Source organism: Solanum stenotomum, chromosome 3, assembly GCF_019186545.1.
Source record: "Solanum stenotomum isolate F172 chromosome 3, ASM1918654v1, whole genome shotgun sequence".
NCBI classification, from domain to species: Eukaryota; Viridiplantae; Streptophyta; class Magnoliopsida; order Solanales; family Solanaceae; genus Solanum; species Solanum stenotomum.
Genome location: NC_064284.1, coordinates 51,041,730 through 51,066,439, shown reverse-complemented (window position 1 = coordinate 51,066,439; position 24,710 = coordinate 51,041,730).

The window sequence follows — 24,710 nt, the reverse complement described above, 5'->3', positions numbered from 1 at the left end:
CTTAAGATTATATTAGGTAGAGGTCCTATGGTAATGAAATGACATGTGTTCTTTTAAAGTTAAGCATGGGTTGTATATGGACATATGTTGAGTTTATGTATGGTTGGCTATGGTTTTATATGTGAACATTGACTTGTATTATGTATCTTATACTTGTGAAGTAAAGGTTTTATCAAAATAATATGAAAGCATTTATTCCTTGTAAATGTCCATGTTGGCATGTTTTGCATGGTCTCCATACTTAGTACTTCATTGTGCTAACCCCTTTCATTCCCTTTTTGGACTAAAGTGTAGGGATTTGGAGATGATGACATGTCATGGCTATTTGATAGGTTTCTAAGTGTTGAAGATGAAGACTTGGTGAGTCCTCATATATTCGAGGACAGTACCCCATATGTTCTTTTATGTCTTTTTAGTATTGTTTAAGTTGTGTATGAGATTGGTCCCGAATTTTGTACTCTAAAGTATTAGATGGTTTTGAGACATCATGTATAAGATCTAGAAAGTCTTCCGCTGGCCATTTTTTCTTATTTAATGAAATGTTTTCTTGGTAAAGAAAGTTCTTACTTCCTTATGGTTTTAGTGTCTGTGCAATGAATGAATGCTAAGAGACTTGTATTAGAGCTCTTCGAGGTCGAGTACGCCGGTTACGATTAGGGGGTGATCCTGGGTCGTGACAAACTTGGTATCAGAGCATAAGTTTCCGGGATGGTCTTAGGTTGTCTCAAAACCACATCTAGTAGAGTCTTGTTCATAATGTGAAGCGCGCCACATTATGAATAGGAGGCTATTGGGTGCTAAGAAAGTTTCACTTCTTCATTCTTTTAGTCGTGCCATGGAGTTTCTCTCTATAATGTCTTACCTTGTTCCGTAGGTGATGGTCATTTGAGTGTAACCTTTGAGAAGTTTAATGTTGCAAGGATTGAGGGAGAGAGAATGTTGGTTGTGATACCAACTATGACTTGGTGACTTAGTAGGTGTGAGGTGAAAGATTGTGGTGATGACTTTAGTATGAATGGGATTCCTTTGGTTATGCGTGTTGTTGGTAGTATCCGGCTTAGTCATAAGGAAGTTTTGTGATGTGTTCAAGGAATTTGTGAAATGTGTGGTGATTTAAAAATGTTAGGTGTAATGAGTATAAAAGCCTAGTGTTGTTTTGATCCGACCTTAGGGTGGAAGAAGGTGAATTTGAAAGAACTAGTATGAGTATCTCCTTAGTGGGGGATATACGTTGTTAGATGATAAGGTCTTTAACTGTGGTTGATATCTATGAGTTAGGCTTGAAGGATGTTTTCATTACAAGAGGTTTAGTGAATTAAAGAGTTGGGTAAGAATAGTTTTGGTAAGATTGATGGTATGTTGAGTAGTGAAGTTGTTGAGAAGTGTTGATATCCTTACATACTTCTATATGTGCTTACTCAAGCCTAAACCAAAGAGTTCCTAGAAGCTTGGGTTATGTTTTGGAGTCTTATGTGAAAAAGAGTTTTCCATGGTTTCCTTATGTCATGCATGTTTTAAATGAATTCTTGTTAAATGAGAAAATGAGTTTTCATAAATTTATGTTCCTCATGTTGATGTGCATCTATAATGATTTGCCTAAATGTTGCATGAGTTAACTTGTGAGCATGTTTAAAAGTGTTTTGACGATGTTACCTAAAGTGCTTCTATGAGAAAGTTGCATAATGTGCATTGAGCATAAGTTGTCTATTTGCTTTATGAAGTGATAATGTGAGCATGCTTACTTGAGTTTTGGAGAAGGTTGCATGATGTGCTTTAATGAGAAAATTGCATATTGTGTCCTTTGATGTTATGATGTGCATGAGATGATTTGGAGAAGGAAGTACCTCCAATGAAATGAAATGAGAAATGAGAAATGAGAAATGGTAAAGTTTGATGCATAAGGAGTTGGTAGATGTATTCCTACATTCTTGAATTGCATGAAGTTGATTGAGCTGCATTGATGTGGATTTGATGTTTCCTCCTATATTTATGCATTTTTATTGATGTTGTATGCATGTTGATGGGTTGATTACTTGAGGCGTTACCCCTTATATGTATAAAGTGTCATTCGAGGACGAATGTTCCCAAGTGGGGGATAATGTAACGACCCTAAAAACGAACTAGTGAAACTAGAGCCTCACATGTGAGTTTGGAGTTGAGAACTTGATGAAATGATGAGAAATGACCGCGACGTCCGGAAACTAGTCATTTGAACTAGTGAGTTGTAAGGGTCAACTTTAAATGGTCATATCTTTTAGCTCAAAATAAATTAGGTGGACCTTTACCTATCCAATTAAAGGTCTTTGAGTCTTCTTTCAAACCCCACCGAGTTTGCCCAATTCCGACCTTGGCTTAAAAAGTTATGCCCGAAATATTAAAGCACTGTCAGGCTGAAGAAAAGGGCGAAGTAAGACGGGAAGGGGCAGAATTTTTAAGTTAAGACTTTATGGGTCCTTAGTCCTTTTCCAAAATTGACCCTGTGCTATTTTATTCCTTTCCTAGCAACTATAAGACCTTTTTATGACTTAATTCCTTTCACTTAAGTCACTCCTCTTAGAATTAAAAAGAAACCCATCTCCTTTCATATATTTCTTTCAAGTTCAAGGAAGAAGAAGGGTGAAGAACTAGGGTTTCAATTGGAGGTTTCTTTCATCGATTTCCGTGGGCTTTCTCAATATTAAGTTATGGGGATTCTTTATCTTTGATCCTTTTTCAATCAAAGAGCTAATTCAAAGTATTTTCAAAGTCTTCAAAAATCCTAAAGTACTACTTTCATTCTAGTATGGGTTCTTGCATAAAAAGGGTTTTAAATGATGATTTACATTGTTATTAATGATTATTAAGGGTGTTTAGAAAGATATCCCCATGAACCCATGTTTTCCCAAATTCTCTAAATTTCACCATAAAGTGGGTGTATTGATTTTGAGTAGATGATTATAAAAAATGTGTTTAGTATGATATGGGATGTTCATATATGGTATTATATATGTGAATTGTTAAGAATCTTTATTGAATTGAAGGATGTGGGATGTTGGCCTTGAACGGGCAAAAATTGTGATTTGTCTTCATGTTGATTACGGGCTTATGCTTAGCTTAAATGGTATAGTTGAATACCATGATTACCTGTGATTTTTATTGTGAATTGTTTGATCATGAGAATGGTGAAGGTGGCTTGGAAAGGATGGTAAGTTGACCTACTCTATGAATAATGTTGAATTAGTTGGGAATTGAGTATTGTTGGTTATGGCTTTGGGGAATGGTAAGATGGCTTAATCTCTTAGTATTGATATAATTGTTATTGATTGGTTTGATCCACCTTTGGTGGAGGTGGTTATATGTTGTATTATTGCGAATTGAGGCCATGACGGGCATTATATAAATATTATTATATTGTTGTACTATTATACGCATATGTGGCTATATGTAAAGTCCTATATAAAGCTATATGTGAAGGTATGATATGAATGAGTTTTATTTGAAGTTATGATGTGAATGAGTTTTATGTGAAGCTATATGTGAAGGTATGATGTGAATGAGTTTTATGTGGAGCTATAAGTGAAGGTGTGGTGTGAATGAGTTTTATGTGATCTTGTGATGATCCTATGTAAAGTGGATAGCATTGTGAGTTAAAGTATGACTTCTCATGATGTATGTATGAAATGATGTTGGATTATGAAGTATCCTTAGATGATAATGATGTGACTTGATTGATAGACTAAAGTGTCTCTCCTTGTTACTTAAAGTCTTGAATGCATGAATGTGTGAAGTGGGCTAGAACTAAGAAATGGTGCCCTTTCTATAAATGCTAAAAGAGGAATTCTAGGCCAAGACTTGAATCGGCAAAACTAAGAAATGGTGCCCTTTCATAAGTCTGGCTTTCCTAAGTAAATGTAAAACCATGAAATCGGTAGACCTAATAGTGGTATCCCTTCTCATGTGTGAAATGATGAACCTTGGACCGATAGGCTTAAGGCACCCTTAATGAAAAATCGGTAGGCCTAAGGCACCCTTCCAGGGGGATTTAATGAGCTATCCTTAATGAACCTTGATCGGTAGATCCTTGTGGTGCCCTTCTTGGTAGATGTGCTATCGGTCGGTAGACCTAATGATGGTGCCCTCTCTAGCACATAGATGTGAATGAAATTACTTTATGGGAACTAAGGCTAAGCACCGAGTGGATATGGTTAAGATGGTAGCTCTCCCGAGTATGAGGCAAGAGTTCAATGAACATCTTTGGATATCCCCTAAACCATGTGCCTACATGGGATGTGTCCTAGTTCTACCCTTGGCAAGTAGAACACCTTCCACGGTGTAGGGTTTTATGACACCGGATTCCATGTCTAGCTCGCATGGTCTATGTCGGTTGATGCCTATTCCCATCATGTGGGATGTGTACTCTAGTTATTGGATAGGTTCTACAACGTGTAGGTAGTAGTATGGGATGCTATCTACACATCGCACGAGTAGGCTTTGAAGATACTGAAGTGAGTTTCCTAAGTCTAACGATTATTATGTGAAAGTCCCCTTATATGCTTGAATGTCTCCAAAATGGTTTCTTAAAGAATGTTGGTCTATTGATGTTATGTTGTAAAGGAAATGTCCTTATCTAAGGTAATCTTGGGGAACACTTAAGTGTGCTTGAAGAGGTTGTATGGGCGGTCACTTCTTGTCTCACTCAAGTGTGTTTTAAGATTATATTAGGTAGAGGTCCTATGGTAATGAAATGACATGTGTTCTTTTAAAGTAAAGCATGGGTTGTATATAGACATATGTTGAGTATATGTATGGTTGGCTATGGTTTTATATGTAAACATTGACTTGTATTATGTCTCTTATACTTATGAGGTGAAGGTTTTACCAAAATAATGTGAAAGCATTTATTCCTTGTAAATGTCCATTTTGGCATGTTTTGCATGGTCTCCATACTTAGTACTTAATTGTGCTAACCTCTTTCTTTCCCTTTTTGGACTAATGTGTAGGGATTTGGAGATGACAACATGTCATGGCTATTTGATAGGTTTCTAAGTGTTGAAGATGAAGACTTGGTGAGTCCTCATATATTCGAGGACAATACCCCATATGTTCTTTTATGTCTTTTTAGTATTGTTTAAGTTGTGTGTGGGATTGGTCCCAAATTTTGTACTCTAAAGTATTAGATGGTTTTGAGACATCATGTATAAAGTCTAGAAAGTCTTCCGCTTGCTATTTTTTTTTATTTAATGAAATGTTTTCTTGGTAAAGAAAGTTCTTAATTCCTTATGGTTTTAGTGTCTATGCGATGAATGAATGCTAAGAGGCTTGTATTAAATCTCTTCGAGGACGAGTACGCCGGTTACGATTAGGGGGTGATCCGGGGTCGTGACAAAATTGGTATCAGAGCATAAGTTTCCGGGATGGTCTTAGGTTGTCTCAAAACCACATCTAGTAGAGTCTTGTTCATAATGTGAAGCGCTCCACATTATGAATAGGAGGCTATTGGGTGCTAAGAAAGTTTCACTTCTTCATTCTTTTAGTCGTGCCATGGAGTTTCTCTCTATAATGTCTTCCCTTGTTCCGTAGGTGATGGTCATTTGAGTGTAACCTTTGAGGAAGTTTAATGTTGCAAGGATTGAGGGAGAGAGAATGTTGGTTGTGATGCCAACTATGACTTGGTGACTTAGTAGGTGTGAGGTGAAAGATTGTGGTGATGACTTTAGTATGAATGGGATTCCTTTGGTTATGCGTGTTGTTGGTAGTATCCGGCTTAGTCATGAGGAAGTTTTGTGATGTGTTGAAGGAATTTGTGAAATGTGTGGTGATTTAGAAATGCTAGGTGTAATGAGTATAAAAGCCTAGTGTTGTTTTGATCCGACCTTAGGATGGAAGGAGGTGAATTTGAAAGAACTAGTAAGAGTTTCTCCTAAGTGGGGGATATATGTGGTTAGATGATAAGGTCTTTAAGTGTGGTTGATGTCTATGAGTTAGGCTTGAAGGATGTTTTCATTACAAGAGGTTTAGTGAATTAAAGAGTTGGGTAAGAATAGTTTTGGTAAGATTGATGGTATGTTGAGTAGTGAAGTTGTTGAGAAGTGTTGATATCCTTACCTACTTCTATATGTGCTTACTCAAGCCTAAACCAAAGAGTTCCTAGAAGCTTGGGTTATGTTTTGGAGTCTTATGTGAAAAAGAGTTTTCCATGGTTTCCTTATGTCATGCATGTTTTAAATGAATTCTTGTTAAATGAGAAAATGAGTTTTCATAAATTTATGTTCCTCATGTTGATGTGCATCTATAATGATTTGCCTAAATGTTGCATGAGTTGACTTATGAGCATGTTTAAAAGTGTTTTGATGATGTTGCCTAAAGTGCTTCTATGAGAAAGTTGCATAATGTGCATTTAGCATAAGTTCTCTATTTGCTTTATGAGGTGATAATGTGAGCATGCTTACTTGAGTTTTGGAGAAGGTTGCATGATGTGCTTTAATGAGAAAATTGCATATTGTGTCCTTTGATGTTATGATGTGCATGAGATGATTTGGAGAAGGAAGTACCTCCAATGAAATGAAATGAGAAATGAGAAATGGTAAAGTTTGATGCATAAGGAGTTGGTAGATGTATTCCTACATTCTTGAATTGCATGAAGTTGTTTGAGCCTCATTGATGTGGAGTTGATGTTTCCTCCTATATTTATGCATTTGTATTGATGTTGTATGCATGTTGATGGGCTGTTTACTTGAGTCATTACCCCTTATATGTTTAAAGTGTCATTCGAGGACGAATGTTCCCAAGTGGGGGATAATGTAACGACTCTAAAAACGAACTAGCGAAACTAGAGCCTCACATCTGAGTTTGGAGTTGAGAACTTGATGAAATGATGAGAAATGACCGTGACGTCCGGAAACTAGTCATTTGAACTAGTGAGTTGTAAGGGTCAACTTGAAATGGTCATATCTTTTAGCTCAAGATGAATTCGGTGGACCTTTACCTATCCAATTAAAGGTCTTTGAGTCCTCTTTCCAACGCCACTGAGTTTGCCCAATTCCGACCTTGGCGTAAAAAGTTATGCCCGATATATTGAAGCACTGTCAGGCTGAAGAAAAGGGCGAACTAAGACGGGAAGGGGCAGAATTTTTAAATTAACACTTTATGGGTCCTTAGTCCTTTTCCAAAATTGACCCTATGCTATTTTATTCCCTTCCTAGCAACTATAAGACCTTTTTATGACTTAATTCCTTTCACTTAAGCCACTCCTCTTAGAATTAAAAAGAAACCCATCTCCTTTCATATATTTCTGTCAAGTTCAAGGAAGAAGAAGGGTGAAGAACTAGGGTTTCAATTGTAGGCTTATTTCATCGATTTTTGTGGGCTTTCTCAATATTAAGATATGGGGATTCTTTATCTTTGATCCCTTTATAATCAAAGAGCTAATTCAATGTATTTTCAAAGTCTTCAAAAATCCTAAAGTCCTAATTTCGATTCTAGTATGGGTTCTTGCATAAAAAGGGTTTTAAATGATGATTTACATTGTTATTAATGATTGTTAACGGTGTTTAGAAAGATATCCCCATGAACCCATGTTTTCCCAAATTCTCTAAATTTCACCATAAAGTGGGTGTATTGATTTTGAGTAGATGATTATAAAAAATGTGTTTAGTATGATATGGGTTGTTCATATATGGTATTATATATGTGAATTGTTAAGAATCTTTATTGAATTGAAGGATGTGGGATGTTGGCCTTGAATGGGCAAAAATTGTGATTTGTCTTCATGTTGATTACGGGCTTATGCTTAGCTTAATTGGTATAGTTGAATACCATGATTACCTATGATTTCTATTGTGAATTGTTTGATCATGAGAATGGTGAAGTTGGCTTGGAAAGGATGGAAAGTTGACCTACTTTATGAATAATGTTGAATTAGTAGGGAATTGAGTAATGTTGGTTATGGCTTTGGGGAATGGTAAGATGGCTTAATCTCTTAGTATTGATATATTTGTTATTGATTGGTTTGATCCACCTTTGGTTGAGGTGGTTATTTTTTGTATTATTGTGAATTGAGGCCATGAAGGGCATTATATAAATGTTATTAAATTCTTGTATTATTATATGCGTATGAGGCTATATGTAAAGTCCTATATGAAGCTATATGTGAAGGTATGATGTGAATGAGTTTTATGGGAAGGTATGATGTGAATGAGTTTTATGTGAAGCTATATTTGAAGGTATGATGTGAATGAGTTTTATGTGGAGCTATATGTGAAGGTATGGTGTGAAAGAGTTTTATGTGATCTTGTGATGATTCTATGTAAAGTGGATAGCATTGTGAGTTAAAGTATGATTTCTCATGATGTATATATGAAATGATGTTGGATTATGAAGTATCCTTAGATGATAATGATGTGACTTGGTTGATAGACTAAAGTGTCTCTCCTTGTTACCTAAAGTCTTGAATGCATGAATGTGTGAAGTGGGATAGAACTAAGAAATGGTGCCCTTTCTATAAATGCTAAAAGAGGAATTCTAGGCCAAGACTTGAATCGGCAAAACTAAGAAATGGTGCCCTTTCATAAGTCTAGCTTTCCTAAGTAAATGTAAAACCATGAAATCGGTAGACCTAATGGTGGTAGCCCTTCTCATGTGTGAAATGATGAACCTTGGACCGGTAGGCTTAAGGCACCCTTAATGAAAAATCGGTAGGCCTAAGGCACCCTTCCAGGGGGATTTAATGAGCTATCCTTAATGAACCTTGATCGGTAGATCCTTGTGGTGCCCTTCTTGGTAGATGTGCTATGGGTCGGTAGACCTAATGATGGTGCCCTCTCTAGCACATACATGTGAATGAAATTACTTTATGGGAACTAAGGCTAAGCACCGAGTGGATATGGTTAAGATGGTAGCTCTCCCGAGTATGAGGCAAGAGTACAATGAACATCTTTGGATATCCCCTAAACCATGTGCCTACATGGGATGTGTCCTAGTTCTACCCTTGGCAAGTAGAACACCTTCCACGGTGTAGGGTTTTATGACACCGGATTCCATGTCTAGCTCGCATGGTCTATGTCGGTTAATGCCTATTCCCATCATGTGGGATGTGCACTCTAGTTATTGGATAGGTTCTACAACGTGTAGGTAGTAGTATGGGATGCTATCTACACATGGCACGAGTAGGCTTTGAAGATACTAAAGTGAGTTCCCTAAGTCTAACGACTATTATGTGAAAGTCCCCTTATGTGCTTGAATGTCTCCAAAATGGTTTCTTAAAGAATGTTGGTCTATTGATGTTATGTTGTAAAGGAAATGTCCTTATCTAAGGTAATCTTGGGGAACACTTAAGTGTGCTTGAAGAGGTTGTATGGGCGGTCACTTCTTGTCTCACTCAAGTGTGTCTTAAGATTATATTAGGTAGAGGTCCTATGGTAATGAAATGACATGTGTTCTTTTAAAGTTAAGCATGGGTTGTATATGGACATATGTTGAGTATATGTATGGTTGGCTATGGTCTTATATGTTAATGTTGACTTGTATTATGTCTCTTATACTTGTAAAGGAAAGGTTTTATCAAATGATATGAAAGCATTTACTTCCTTGAAAATGTCCTTTTTGGCATGTTTTTGCATGGTCTCCATACTTAGTACTTAATTGTGCTAACCCCTTTCTTTCCCTTTTTGGACTAAAGTGTAGGGATTTGGAGATGATGACATGTCATGGCTATTTGATAGGTTTCTAAGTGTTGAAGATGAAGACTTGGTGAGTCCTCATATATTCGAGGACAATACCCCATATGTTCTTTTATGTCTTTTTAGTATTGTTTAAGTTGTGTGTGGGATTGATCCCGAATTTTGTACTCTAAAGTATTAGATGGTTTTGAGACATCATGTATAAAGTCTAGAAAGTCTTCCGCTTGCTATTTTTTCTTATTTAATGAAATGTTTTCTTGGTAAAGAATTTCTTAATTCCTTATGGTTTTAGTGTCTATGCGATGAATGAATGCTAAAAGGCTTGTATTAGACCTCTTCGAGGTCGAGTACGCCGGTTACGACTAGGGGGTGATCCCGGGTCATGACACAGGCGATGGTGACGGGCGATTCGTCCCAAAGGCACCACCAAAATTGAAGTAATATCGAGGTGATTCATAATGATTATGTTATTGGGGATTGTAATATGGGTCGTGGAGGTCATAATGTTGAAGCTCCAAGTTCATCTCAAGGTGGAATGGTTGGAGCAGGTGATTCTGCAAGGATTCCGGCGACAAATTTGGGAAATCTGCAAAACGAAAAGGAAATGGAAATTCAACATACAGAAGGAAAGCATCATGTTCAAGATTTGGGACAATCGAGCACTTCTCATATAGATGAACAACTTATCAAGAATCAAAGCAAGAACACAGGTATACCTCCTGATAAATCTCATACACCTGTGATTCTTGCGAGTCAAATTCATGTGAATGCTGGTAATGAGCAGCGTAGAAAGGAGAATGAGCAAATTTGGGTTGCTAAAGAACAAAAGAAAAATCAACAGCAAGTTTATCAAGAGAATTTTCCTAGAATTTTTAGTGATTTTGATAAATCAGTTCAGAAAGTTAATGCAACTAATGTTAGATATGATCGTCCTACTGGTAATATTCCTAATCTTCCAAGAACTGATCGATTAGTTGTTCCTGAACCTTATACTGTTGTACAGACTTATGCTGATAGACTTAGGTATAATCAGGCCAAATGTGATGTTTCCATTACATTGACACTACCCAAAATTATGACTAAACAGGGTATGCCTGCAGTGTTGTATGTGAAAGAAGAGGTCATGAAAGATTTAGCAGCCACCTGCAAATATACCCTCATTGGGAAATTTAGTAACATTATGCCTAAAGTGGAGATCATTAGGAATAATTTCATCTTACAAACTCAACTGTCCGGGGGAGATAAAATTGCCCATTTTAATTCTAGACATGTATACATTGATCTTGATAATGAACTCGATTATAATATGGTTTGGACTAAGAAAAGGATGAGTATAGCAGGGCAGGTAATGAGAATTCAAGTGTGGACTCCCAATTTTAAACCGGCTGAAGAAACTCCTATAGTCCCTATTTGGATTTCCTTACCTGAGCTACCCTGGCACTACTATAATAAGGACTTTGTTTCTGGACTGCTTTCACCTATTGGCAAGGTATTATACTTGGATTTTGCATCTATTAAAAAGACTAGGGGTAGTCAAGAAAGGGTGAAGGTCCAAGTTGATCTTACTGAAAAAAGACCCCCTTACATTTGGATGGTTTATGTAGGGGAGGATATCACTGATGGGACATGGCAGAAAATAGAGTATGATATTATTCCGGATTATTGTTTCTACTGTAAACACCAAGGACATTTGGAAAGTGACTGTACCATAAGGCAAAGGGATGAGGACAAAAAGAAAAAGGAGTTGGAGAATGTGAGGAACAAGCATACTAAAGATAAGGATAATAATCTAAGGGTTATAAAGAAAGTGAGTAGAAGGAAGATAATAATTAACATTATAAGCAGCAAAGAGATCAGGAGCACATGCAGTATCCACAAGATGATCAATGGCAAACACAAAGGAGAAGGAACAATAATCAAACAAAGGCTCCTAGAGACAATACCATCCAAGTAGATCAGTCCACCAAACAGGCAGGTATAATTAATATTCCTACTCAAAATACATATATTAATTTTGATATGCAGGAGTCATCACCTAGTTTAGAGGTCCTAGACAAATACAAAGGCATTAAAGGTGATAGCAGACCTTAGACAGTAGCAGCTCAAGGGCAAGTTCAGGATGAGTATAATAGAAAGTCAGGAAACACTGGACAGGACAACATTAACAGGCTTGTACAGGAGGATAAAAGTTCTGCACAGATACCACATATTAATAAAAGACTCAGTGTCTACAGGACGAGCTGTTACAGGTATTGATTTAATGCTCCCAACCCCTAACCCCATTACTAATATTGATATTATTGCTGAGGTAGTTGTTGGAGGTTTGGATGGGAAGGGACAGGAGACACCTACTAACTTGCAGGAAGGGGTTTCCAAAAGGAGGGCGAATTGACTCATGCTAGGCATGAGGATGTGGATAGTGACCCTAGTGGACACTATAGAGCCCCTGCTACCCCTATCAATAATCAACAACAAACAGTCACTCATCAGGTTACAGATACAAGGCAACAACACGACAGATTTAATAATAAATCTTGTGACAGATTGAGTAAAAAGAAAAGAGTGGCTATCAAAAAGAGACTGCAGCAGAGTATGGGTAAGGAATCAGATGTTATAGTTGCAGACAAACAGTTCTCTCATCAAGATCAACATATGACAAATATAAGACAGACTGATGATGAACAGGTTGTTAATAAAGGTAATAAAGGTAAGAAGGCTAAGGTGACTCCTGATGATTATGGGGTTCTTAATTCTGAGGATGATCTTGATCCTGATAACCAATCTATGGATGATTCTGATGAAGATGCAGAGGACACCATGACACATACTGATATGGTTGTTGGTTCTACTTTTTGGGATAAGTATTTTGATGTTCAAAGATTGACTGAACAACAGGGTTTATCCCTAAGAGGAAGGAAACAAACTAGACATCAACCTAATCACCCTGTTACCAGCATGTCTGACAACTCTAGCAGGCCCATGACTATGTCCAAATCATAAGGTTTCTAATGATTAAGGTCATTTGTTGGAATTCTAGGAGTATCAATACCAAAGGATCCTTGGAAAGGCTTCAAACTCTCAAGAAACTTCATCATCTATCTATTATTGCTATTATGGAACCATTTGCTAATAACTCTCATATAGATACAGTGAGAAGTCAATTACAGATGGATCATGCAATTAGTAATGATAATGGGAAAATCTGGCTATTTTGGACTAATGAGGTCACTGGTAGTATTATGGAAACACGTGATCAACATATTACAATAACATTTCATCACACAGATATGTCTAAAAAAATCATGATGTCCTTTATATATGCTAAATGTAAAGAATACATGAGGAGATCCTTATGGGATAGGCTTATGTTTTATGTTAATATGGAATTACCTTGGTGTACTATTGGTGATTTCAATGTTATCACATCTATAGAGGAGAAGCTTGGGGGAATACCCTACAATATGAATAAGAGCTTTGAATTTATTGGAGTAATAGAGGCTTGTGGATTAACTGATTTAGGATACACAAGACTTCCATTCACTTGGTGTAATCAGTGGGATGCAGAAGCTAGAGTTTGGAAGAGATTAGATAGGTCTATGGTTAATGATAAATGGTTAGAGGTTATGCCTCAAACTACTATTGAGAATTTATCCTCTGTTGGTTCTGACCATAGTCCCCTGTTGATGGAAATGACTAAGGTTATTGAGAATCATATTAAATATTTCAAGTTCTTACATTTTTGGGTTGACAATGGCAATTTTTTGAAAACAGTACAATAGTGCTGGGAAAACGAGGGTCAATGGCAATCCAATGTGGAGACTACATCAGAAAAATGAAGAGAATAACAGCTACACTTAGCAATTGGTCCAAGAAAGAGTATGGGGATATTTTTACTAGGGTCAAGGAATTTGAGGAAAGTATCAGAAAATCAAAGGAGGAACTTATGACAAATAATAATGAAGATAGTAGACAGAAACTTCATTAGATGAATGCAAAGTATATTAGGTATTTGAAAATGGAGGATTCCATCCTTAAACAAAAGACTCAATTACAATGGTTTAAGGAGGGAGATGCCAACACCAAATATTTTCATGCTTTGATGAGAGGTAGAAGAAAGAGGTTATTTTTGCATAAGATTTGTAATGATAATGAGGAGTGGACACAAGGTGAGGAGCAAATAGCACAGGCAGCATGCGAGTATTATCAGCAAATTTTTTAGGGCCAGAATGATAGAATAGATGACAGAATCCTTCAGAATATTCCTACAGTAGTCACTCCTGTGCAAAATGAGATGTTGCAAGCAATTCCTACTATGGAGGAACTCAGACAAGTTGTGTTTTCAATGAATCCCAATTCAGCAGCAGGTCCAGATGGTATCGGGGCTAAATTTTATCAAGTTTGTTGGAGTATCATTAAAGAAGATTTACTGGCAGCTGTACAATCTTTCTTTTGTGGTAACATTATGCCTAAGTTCATGTCTCATGCATGTTTGGTTTTATTGCCAAAAACAGAACAGCCTACAAAATTCACTGATCTTCGACCTATCAGCCTTAGTAATTTCTCTAACAAGATAATTTCTAAAATCTTGAGCATGAGATTGGCTACTATTCTGCCCCTATTATTATCAGACAATCAGTCCGGATTTGTAAGAGGTAAAAGTATTACAGAAAGTATATGCTTGCTCAAGAGATTACTCATGGTATTAAAAAACCATATACAGGAAATAATGTGGTATTCAAACTCGACATGACCAAGGCATATGATAGAGTTTCTTGGTCATTTACATGTTTGACACTTAGTAAATTTGGCTTTGGGGAGTTATTCATTGATTTAGTGTGGAGAATAACGAGTAACAACTGGTATTCTATAATCATTAATGGACATCGTCATGGTTTCTTTCATTCCACTAGAGGACTTAAGCAAGAAGACCCTTTATCCCCCGCCCTATTTATTTTAGGAGCAGAAGTGTTGACTAGGTTACTTAATTCTCTACATCAGAATATTAATTACAAAGGTTTCTTCATGTAACCTAGAGGACCACAGATTAATCACTTGAGTTTTGTAGACGATGTTATTATTTTTGCATCTACAGATAGACATTCCCTGAAGCTTATTATGGACAGGTTAAGGGAATATGAAAGTACCTCCGGACAGCTTATTAACAAAGCAAAGAGTCATTTTATGGTTCATCCATACCATTAAACAAGTGACTACTTTTTTACAGAAAAATAGTCCTATTACATATCTAGGATGTCCTCTTTATATTGGTAGACAAAGGATCACTTATTATTCTCATTTAGTGGAGAAGGTTTCCAAAAGAGTGTGTGGTTGGCAGGTAAGAATACTTAGTTTTGGGGGCATAATTACATTGATCAAACATGCCTTGCAATCTATACCTATTCATACTATGGCTTCCCTTTCTCCCCCCAGTACAACTATTAAATACATTGAGACTATCATTGCTGATTTTTACTGGGGAAGGGATCAAAAGAAAAGGAAATATCACTGGGCATCTCTAGACACAATGAGCTTACCATACACTGAAGGTGGGGTAGGGATCAGAAGGCTATCAGATATTTGCACTTCTTTACAACACAAACAATGGTGGAATTTCAGGTCTAAAGTTTCTTTATGGAGTCAATTTCTTAAAGCCAAATACTGTCAAAGAGCTCATCCAATGGCAAAAAAGGTTGATACAAGAGACTCATTGATGTGGAGATACATGATGAAAAACAAGCTGCAAGTCGAGGAGAATATAAGCTAGAAAATCCAATCTGGAAGTTGTTCCTTTTGGTGGGATGGCTGGCTAGGAAAGGGGGCTCTAGCTACATATAATGCCTCTATATCAAGCCTTAACAATGCTACCATTGCACACTTTTTAGTAAATGGAAAATGGAATGAAAGGAAACTCAGACAACATGTTCCTCCTCTTCTTATTCCATCTATTCTAAATACTAACTTTCAGTTTGTGCAGGGAGTTAAAGACATTGCAGTTTGGAGACTCACTGAAGCTGGAGAGTTTACTTGTAAATCAGCCTGGGAAATGTGCAGGAAGAAAAAGGCTACTGCAGTCCTTAATTCCCAAATTTGGCATAGACATATACCTTTAAAATGTCCTTTCTTCTATGGAGAGCTATTCGTTATAAATTACCAACAAATGAATCCTTAGCAAATTTTGGAGTGGAACCTGTGAAATGTTATTGTTGTTTGCAGCAGGGATGGGATAATGTTGAACACATCTTCCTTCAAGGATATTTTGCAAGTCATATCTGGAAATTCTTTGCTGGCAGCATGGAACTCCAACTGCAACATCATTCATTACATAACTAACTATTGTGTTGGAGTGGTGTTACAGGGAAGAACACGGCACACACGATGATCATTCACATACTCCCTATAGTCATCTGCTAGAATCTCTGGAAGAACAGGTGTTCAGCCAAGTATGGAGGAAAAACATTCAATATCCACAAAGTTAAATACTTGATTATTAAAGACATGATTTTAATGATTAATTATGTTTTCGGATCTTCACTTGCCTATAAATTGGATAGAACTGATGGCATGCATTGAAAAATGCAAACGGGAGATACGAGTCACCTTAGTGATGTGGAAAACTCTTCCTCGTACTAGATACAAGTTAAATACAGATGGTAGTGCTTTACATAATCCCGGAAAAATAGGGGAGGGGGGGCATTTTAAGAGATGATCAAGGGAATATAGTATATGCTTTTGCTGTACCTTTTGGTGAAGGAATAAATAACCAATCAGAGGTTCAGGCTGCCAGTTTTGGTTTAAATTGGTGTATACAACATGGTTACACTAATATTATATTAGAGGTTGATTCGGAATTATTAATCAAGTGGTTCTTGCAGGCTTCTATTCCCCCTTGGAAGATACACAGGTATATACAGGAATTACAAATTCTTGCTAACCAATGTGTTTTTTCAATGTGTGCACACTTACAGGGAGGCGAATGGTACTGCTGATCTACTGGCCAAACATAGTCATCAACAAGACATTGTACAAAATTACTACACGCATCATCAATTACCTCTACCAGTTAAAGGAAGCTATCTATTAGAGAAATTGGGAGTTCAAAACTTCAGACGCAAGAAGCTTAAAAGGATTAAACAACCACCTTGAACTTATTTCAAAATCCTTACAGAGAAGGCCTTCAGTTTCAAGACTCTCTATATAATGTCCAACAATTCAAGGACAACAACATTACATTTTAACATGTCATAACCTATTCGATTTACTATGGCCTTTTTAGGTATAGTAGTTTGTTTAGTCTTAGTTTCATTAATTCTTGTAAGGGAAGAGTCTCCCTTATTTATGTTTTATTAGTAACTTTGTATTAAGAGAGGATCCTCTCTAGGTGCTTAGTTTTAATATTACATCTTATTGTATAGGGTGGAGTTGACTAACCTTAGTAGGTAGGTTGACTCTTGTCCCACCTTAGGATTGGAGGTAAGGTATATGTCCCCCTCCTTGTATAATTTTTCCATATATGATAAGGCCTGGGAGTGTTACTCAGCCCCTGACCCCCTCAAGGGTCGTTCAAATTAAAAAAAAAAAATGCCACCTCACAAGTGTTGTGCCTCCCCTCACCCCCATCACTGTCCACCATATCCGACAAGACAATTATCCAAACCCCATCCTTCCTCTTCTCCTCTTCCTCAACCCGATAGCCACCAAACGATGCCCTCTCCGGCTAAAACTAGAGGAGGTCATCCTATTCTCTTTCTTCTCTGTCTTTCCTTCCTCTTCTCAAACCCCAGTTGATCCCTCGACACCATGTAACCAGGCTGCACCAGCCGCCTCCCTTCCCAGTAACATCTCTCTCCTTGGCCTTGAAGCTAAAGCTCCAAGCAACAAGCTCTAACAAAAGCAGGTGAGACCATTTTGTCATCCATCTCCCTCGATATTTTCTTCATGCTCGAGGGTTGCTGTTGAGTTATGTTTTTTAAAATTAAAGCAATAACTATGTTTAATATGTTTACTCTTTTGGTCGCTCCACCTTATCTTCCTGGTTCTTGAATTTTCAATCCGAACATGATTTTAGTGATATTCTTTTAGATTAATTTTTCGTTAATAATTCTCTTCTTATTTGAAATGTTAATTATAATAATGCCTCCTCATTTTGTTGTTATGCTCCCTAATTTGTTTAAAAGTGTAAAATAGTGTGTAGTTTTTAATTCATATTCTTATTGTGTGAGATTGAACTAATACAACTTTATATGCTCGACTTTATTAATTCAAATTTCTATGTTGATTCATAAATCACACAAAAGAAGGGCCGTACTTTGTTATTTCGCCTAATTTTTATTATGTCTGTTAATTTTGGGTATATAATCTCATAATTCTCGCATATTTTACTACCTTAACTGATTTTGATGATGTTTGTTCTTAGCTTGATTATAATACTTGATTTGTTAATTGAAAATCTTGATCGTGGTGAATATTTATAGTAACTAGTATATTGTTGTTGTGGACATTTTGATTTGCAATCATATTTAACAATTTTGGTTTTAAATTATTGATAGTAACGGGTAAGATGTTGTTATGTCCCAGTTGAGATTTATATGTCTTCGCTTATTATTTTTTCTTTCTTAATCCAGACAACTTTCCTTAATTAAAATAGGGCAAAATTACTATAACACGTAAATTTTGAGACTTGACCTATGCATAATTATTTCTTTACTTTAACATAATTATTCTCTCCTTATCTGATTTTACATAATATTATTTTATTGATTTTTGTTAATTGTTTTTCTTTGCCTTAGTTAAACTGGACAGATGCTTATATGTTTACTTTATGAAAAGTTTCATTTCATTTTGGTAAAAATATTTTTATTGATTTTGCTTTTTATTTGTTTAAGAAAATAATATAGCAGAATCGGTTCCTAATTAAATTTTTTCCTTTATTGTTGTGCCCTCTCATCTACTATATAAACAAGGCTCATGTTACGACCCAACCCACCGAGCTGTGCGGACATCTACTCTAACACCTAAGTAGAACCCTCATATCCCAATAGTTAATTAAAATCATGCGGAAAATTAATAAAACTGAAGAATAAAAGACTTTCATATAATATTTTTAATAAAACAAGAGTTTAAAACGACTCAAAGTTAAGACTTAAAAAGTAATTAACACCCCAGAGATCTAGTGTAAACAGGTACAAGAGCTTCTAAGATTACAAGATATGAACGCGATAACAAAAACACAACTCACACCATGCGGAAGAAAATAGAAGTTGCTGTAGATTTTCTTCGTCTTCACCTAATGAAACATCACCGACCCTGCATCCAGACTATGCCAAAAAGACATAGCAAAAGTAGTATCAGTACAACCACATGTACTGGTAGGCATCATCGGTCAACTCGAATACCCACCGCATAATATAAGAAACTAACTGGCGGAACATGCAATAAGACCAATAGCTCCTCCACCTTTATATTTTACCTACCCTTACCATTCCGGATATTAACATCATACTAGATCACTTTCCTTTAACTCCTTACTTACTTCATCGTGATTACACCCAATCAATCAATCAATCCCCTAAGGAAGTTTCCCGATACACCACTACCAACCCGGCCAACCACTCACTATACACCCTTACGTTTTCCTCATCCCTACTCAACTTATGACCCCACCTTACGCCTACCGAGGCTTACTATCCGTTTGTATTACCACCCCCTCTCGGGGAAAACCCCAACTATCAGCACTATCACTAAACAACACCCCAAGACTCAACAATAATGTCCATGACCACATTCTAATTAACAAGGATAGCACCGGGACCCTTAGTTCTCCTTTACCATACTACAACCAAATTGGGACTCGACCATTCACAATCTATTACACAACCAAATATCTCCGATTAACTTACAACATCGTAACCCCCACCCATAAGAACATAATGTACAATCCACCAATCATTTCAGGAAACATTCCCAATTCCACATTATCAATAATACAAGCAATTATATGCATAGTACAAGTCAATGGCCCTCTCATGGGACCCATACCCAAACGGTTAGCCTATCAGAACACGGTACCCGATCCAATACAAGTTAGTGTGTCGGAACATAGCACCTGATCTAATATTTATATCGGAATGTGGAAACCGATCTAATATTTATGTTGGTACGTGGCAACCGATCCAATGCAAGTTAGCGTGTCGGTACGTGACACCCGTTCCATTCAACAAACCACAATCACAATGTACATTCTCACAATCATACAACAAGAGGTGATTCATGGCATATAGTTATCCAATTATAATCATTTACGATTAGTGAAATCACCCATGTAACATTCACATGCACACATGCATTATAATGAAGCAAGAACAAACATATATCACACAACATGAAATCACAATGATCACCTACCATACTTACATCATATAGTTAAGTGCTCAAGTTCCTGGAATGCATTGTTCATATTCAATTTATTCTGTTCGTTACTTCATGAAAGTGATAGTGTGGTAGATGGTAGTGTGGTAGGTGAGTATTTTATTTAAACGATTTTATTATAATATTCTTTTACTAAGTGTCTTAATCTTGATATCTCTTTAATATTATTTTTAGGTAGTGCTAAATTCATGGTAAAATATAATAATATTTATTATAATATTTTTCCAATAGTTATTTTAATCTAAATATTTCATTAATATTATTTATGATATATTCTAGGTATAACATATCTTGGGTTCTTTGGTACATATATAAATTTTCTTCCATTAATTGTTCCAATAGTTTTATATTTTCCATAGATCCTGTCCAATATTGTAAATATTTGTAGTTCATTTTAGTCTGAATTTATTTCTAAATCATACCATTCTATTCTTTCGAGGTCTAAATCATGTAGGTCTATTTCATATCATTCTTGATTTAATATATCTTCCGATTCGTAATCATTAAATATTTTTTCCCATAGTATTCTTCTTAATTCAATTATTTCTATATTTTTAAGTACATATAGGATTAAAGTTTCGTAGTTTTTTATCATTTCATCATGCATGTATGTAGTCATGTTCTTTATTATGCAGGTTTTTTATTTCAAATTATTCCTTCCTATCATATTCATAATTGATTAAATTCATATTAGATCATTATGAACTAGATTATCTTTATCATGTTTCCCTGTCACTACTAACATCGTACTTTAGCAGATACTTCCTTCTTATCAGCGCCTCAACTTTGTTTACTCCCTTAAATGGCTTTCCTCGCCTACCGGTTTCAACATTAGGATGGCATAGTATAGAAGTTTTCTCCCTGTTTCCTGTGTGCTAATAAACTAGAAATCATGATTCAAATAATTCTAATACATAATAACTAACATAAATTTATTCAATCATATATATGATATTCAGGAATATATGAAATTAGTTCTGCATATTTTTTGAACAATATACCTTTGCCTCTTGCTTAGCCATGCTATCTGAAATATCTGATTGGATTTCAGATTTATCCATTAACTTTTAAGTATTCTTATATCTTAGTGGAGAGAGTGTTTTCAAGAAAGTTTTTATTACGTTAGGCATTGTCTATCCCTTTATTTACATATGTCTCCCTTTATATAAAGGAAGTTCTTACTTTATACGTACTATCCTACACTTGTCATCATTATTATGACACACACCATACTATGCACTATTCACATTATGATGACACATACCTAATATATGACACACATTATGACACACTACTATATAATATTTACACCATTCATGACTTTTTCACAATAGGACAAATATCTTCACATCTTATCTACTTTACCATATTTACTTTACCATACCTACTACCATACTTATCTAATTTACGACTTTACTCTACAACTTTAAGACTTCTTATTTCATCCTTATCTTCTTCTGCCATACGTCTTCTTTTCCTCCATCTTTATCTTTATCATCTCCTTATCTTTGGGGATTCCATTTTTATCTCTTATTCTAGCTGGTCGTCTAGAATTATATTATCTTCTCCGTTACACTTTGAACATATATGGTACAGATATTTATGACCAATTAGCTTGCAATATCTAATTAATAATTCTGCTGAAATAAATCCTTCTTTTAGTGCTCGTGTCGTAGGTCGTTCCTCTGGCTTAAGTAGTGATAAAATCCGTCTTTGGACATCATCCATATCTGTTATCCTTAGCTCCCTTGAATTGGAATAAATCATTAGCTGGTCTCTTACATAGTAGATCCATATAGCGTTTCCGTTTAAATAATTATTTGCTAGCTCTTGTATAATCGTTGATATACCAATTATCCTTTTGTTGTCATAAAAACTTGGTATCTCTATTTTGCATATCTCTTCTTGTTGTCTGATATCCTCGGGTATAATCATATCTTTAGTTAATCCTATCTTGATAACCTGTATTGGAGGTTTTATTTCCTCGTATAATAACTCCGTTGGTGCTGTATAGAATTTTATATAAAATAAATTTGTTTTCATAAATCTTTTGTATGTGACGAATGTTTTGTGTAGTTCTGGTATTCCACTAACTTCTTCTCCGTCGTATGTGTATACGGTATTTAACAGTCCGTAGTTGTAACATATTCTTACTAAATTAGCGTTAGTTATCGGTTGTGCAATTATCTTGTTATATCCTTGTAACTTTTGTGTCAAATAATCCTAGTTTGGTTCTTTTGTAGTTGATCTGGGGTTGCGGTTTAAATAGGTTTGGATTTTGTGAAAATTTTCAATATAGGTTCGTGTGATGTAGTTATATAACTTTTTCTCATTTTGGTTTTGCAAACTATTTGCGTATGTAGATGTTTGTGGTTCTATGGACATATATCTAGGTGTCCTTTGGGTAAATGGTTTTGCGAATAGCTGGTTTAAGTTCGCATTTTTATGCTGTTTATCGCTAACTTGTTTGCTTGTATCTGCAGCTTTATTTAAACAAACATTATGGGTTTTAAGGAATTTTCCATCGCCTCCTTTTAGCTCTGGATTTTTTCGTCTTCCGATCGACGTAGCTCCGCATTTTTATAGTCATGCTGCTGACTAGATTTAGGCTTCAGATTATCTTCAATAGTCTTTAACTTTTGTATCTCGTTTTCCATACTATCCACTTTTGTACAAAGTGTAGTAATAGCTTTGAGTATCTTTTCGATTGTATCTTCTTCCTCAGTCTCAGTCTGAGTAGCTTTGTCGTGATAGGTAATCTGCAATAACATTCTTGTCAGTTTTTATTACTTCAATTGTAAATGTAAAATTTAATATATTTAACACCAATCTCCTTATTTCTTTTGTTGTTACCGAATCTTGTATTTTTCTTGTTAGCCACCATTTTACTTGTGTATTATCTGTTCTTATAATAAGTTTTTTATATATAATATATGGTTCAAATGATAATATACACTTATACACTAAACATAATTCTTTTCTATTTATTTCCCATTTTATTTCTGTACTATTAAATGTTCCTGAATAATACCTACAATGATGTTCTATCGTATTGTCATCATATCTGTATTTTAATATTCCACCATAACTTTTTTCACTCGCATCTAATTCTACTATATAAGTAATTTTTTTGTTTTCATCCGGAAAATATAGTTTGGGTAAGTTTTTACATAATTATTTTACCTTCTGTATTTCTATTTGGTCTTTTTTATCAAACTAATATTCTATATCTTTCTTTAATTTTTGTTGTAATGGTTTTTAATTCTCTGCTAATTTTGGTATGTATTCTCTTACTTGATTTACTAGTCCTAAGAATGATTGTAATTTCTTTTTTGTGTCTAGTTGTTCATTTGAGTTAATTATTTTTTGTACTATGTGTGTTTGCATTTTTATTCCGTTTTTATCAATTTGTATTCCTAAGAATTCTATTTGACTTTTCATTATATCTGCTTTCTTTTTACTTAGACTTATAACTGAATATTCAATGATGTGTATAAATTTTTCTAATAATCATATGTGTTCATCTTCTGTTTTGGAATATAATAATATATCATCAATGTACACTACACAATTTTCTATTTGTTTAAAGTAATTGTCCATAAAGTGTTGATATCTACCTGGTGCGTTTTTATATCCAAATGGTAATACATTTCATTCATAAAATCCTTGTGGTACGGTGAATGCTGTTAGTTTTTTAGATTATTCTTCTAGTTTTAAGTGATAAAATCTTGATACAATCAAATTTGCTAAAATAATTATATCCTTGTATCTGTCTTATCTTTAGTATTTTATTTGGTATCGGATAATTATATGTTTTGATTTTTGCATTTAAATTTCTACGGTTAATAACCATTTTGCTTTTTCCTCTTTTTTGTTCACTATGCTTATTTACGATAAATTCCGGGCTTGTGTGCTTACTGTTGCTTTCTTTTATATATATCCTTTTTCTAGTAATTCATTTATATGTATCCTAAATTCGGTTAATTCATTAAAATTATACTTTAATGGTTTTTGGGTTATTATACTATTATTATCAATTAACTCAATTTTTACTTTTGTTTTATGTTTCTCCCATCCTTGTAGATGATCCTCACTATATAATAATTCTAACTTATCTTGAATTATTTTTGCTTTATCTATAGAGAATATAATTAATTCTATTTTAGGGTCTTCTTCTTTTATATTTTCTAATTTTTGTGTAATCTTTTCACTTCCTTTTTTCCATTCTGTTGTTTTTTGTTTTTTATTATTTACTCTTTTTGCTCATATTTTTTGTTTAGACGGTGTCGTGAACCACCAGTGTGTTTTTGTTATTATATGTGGGTATAATTTTTCTAAAAATGGCATTACTAATAGAATATCTTTTGTAGTTCATTCAAAGTTATATATTTCTTCTATAGTTAATATCTTATCCCATATTTTTATTTTTATATTTTTTAACTTATATATAATCATGCTTCCTTCATTATTAAATCCTGTTACTACTATCGGTGTTTTTAATTTTTCCCACTTATTCTCTGGTAAACAATTGTATTTACATATATTAGCTTTTGCGCCCGTATCTATCATTGGTGTATAATATCGGTTATAATATCCTTCTATTATTATCTTTGCAAGTATATATATTTT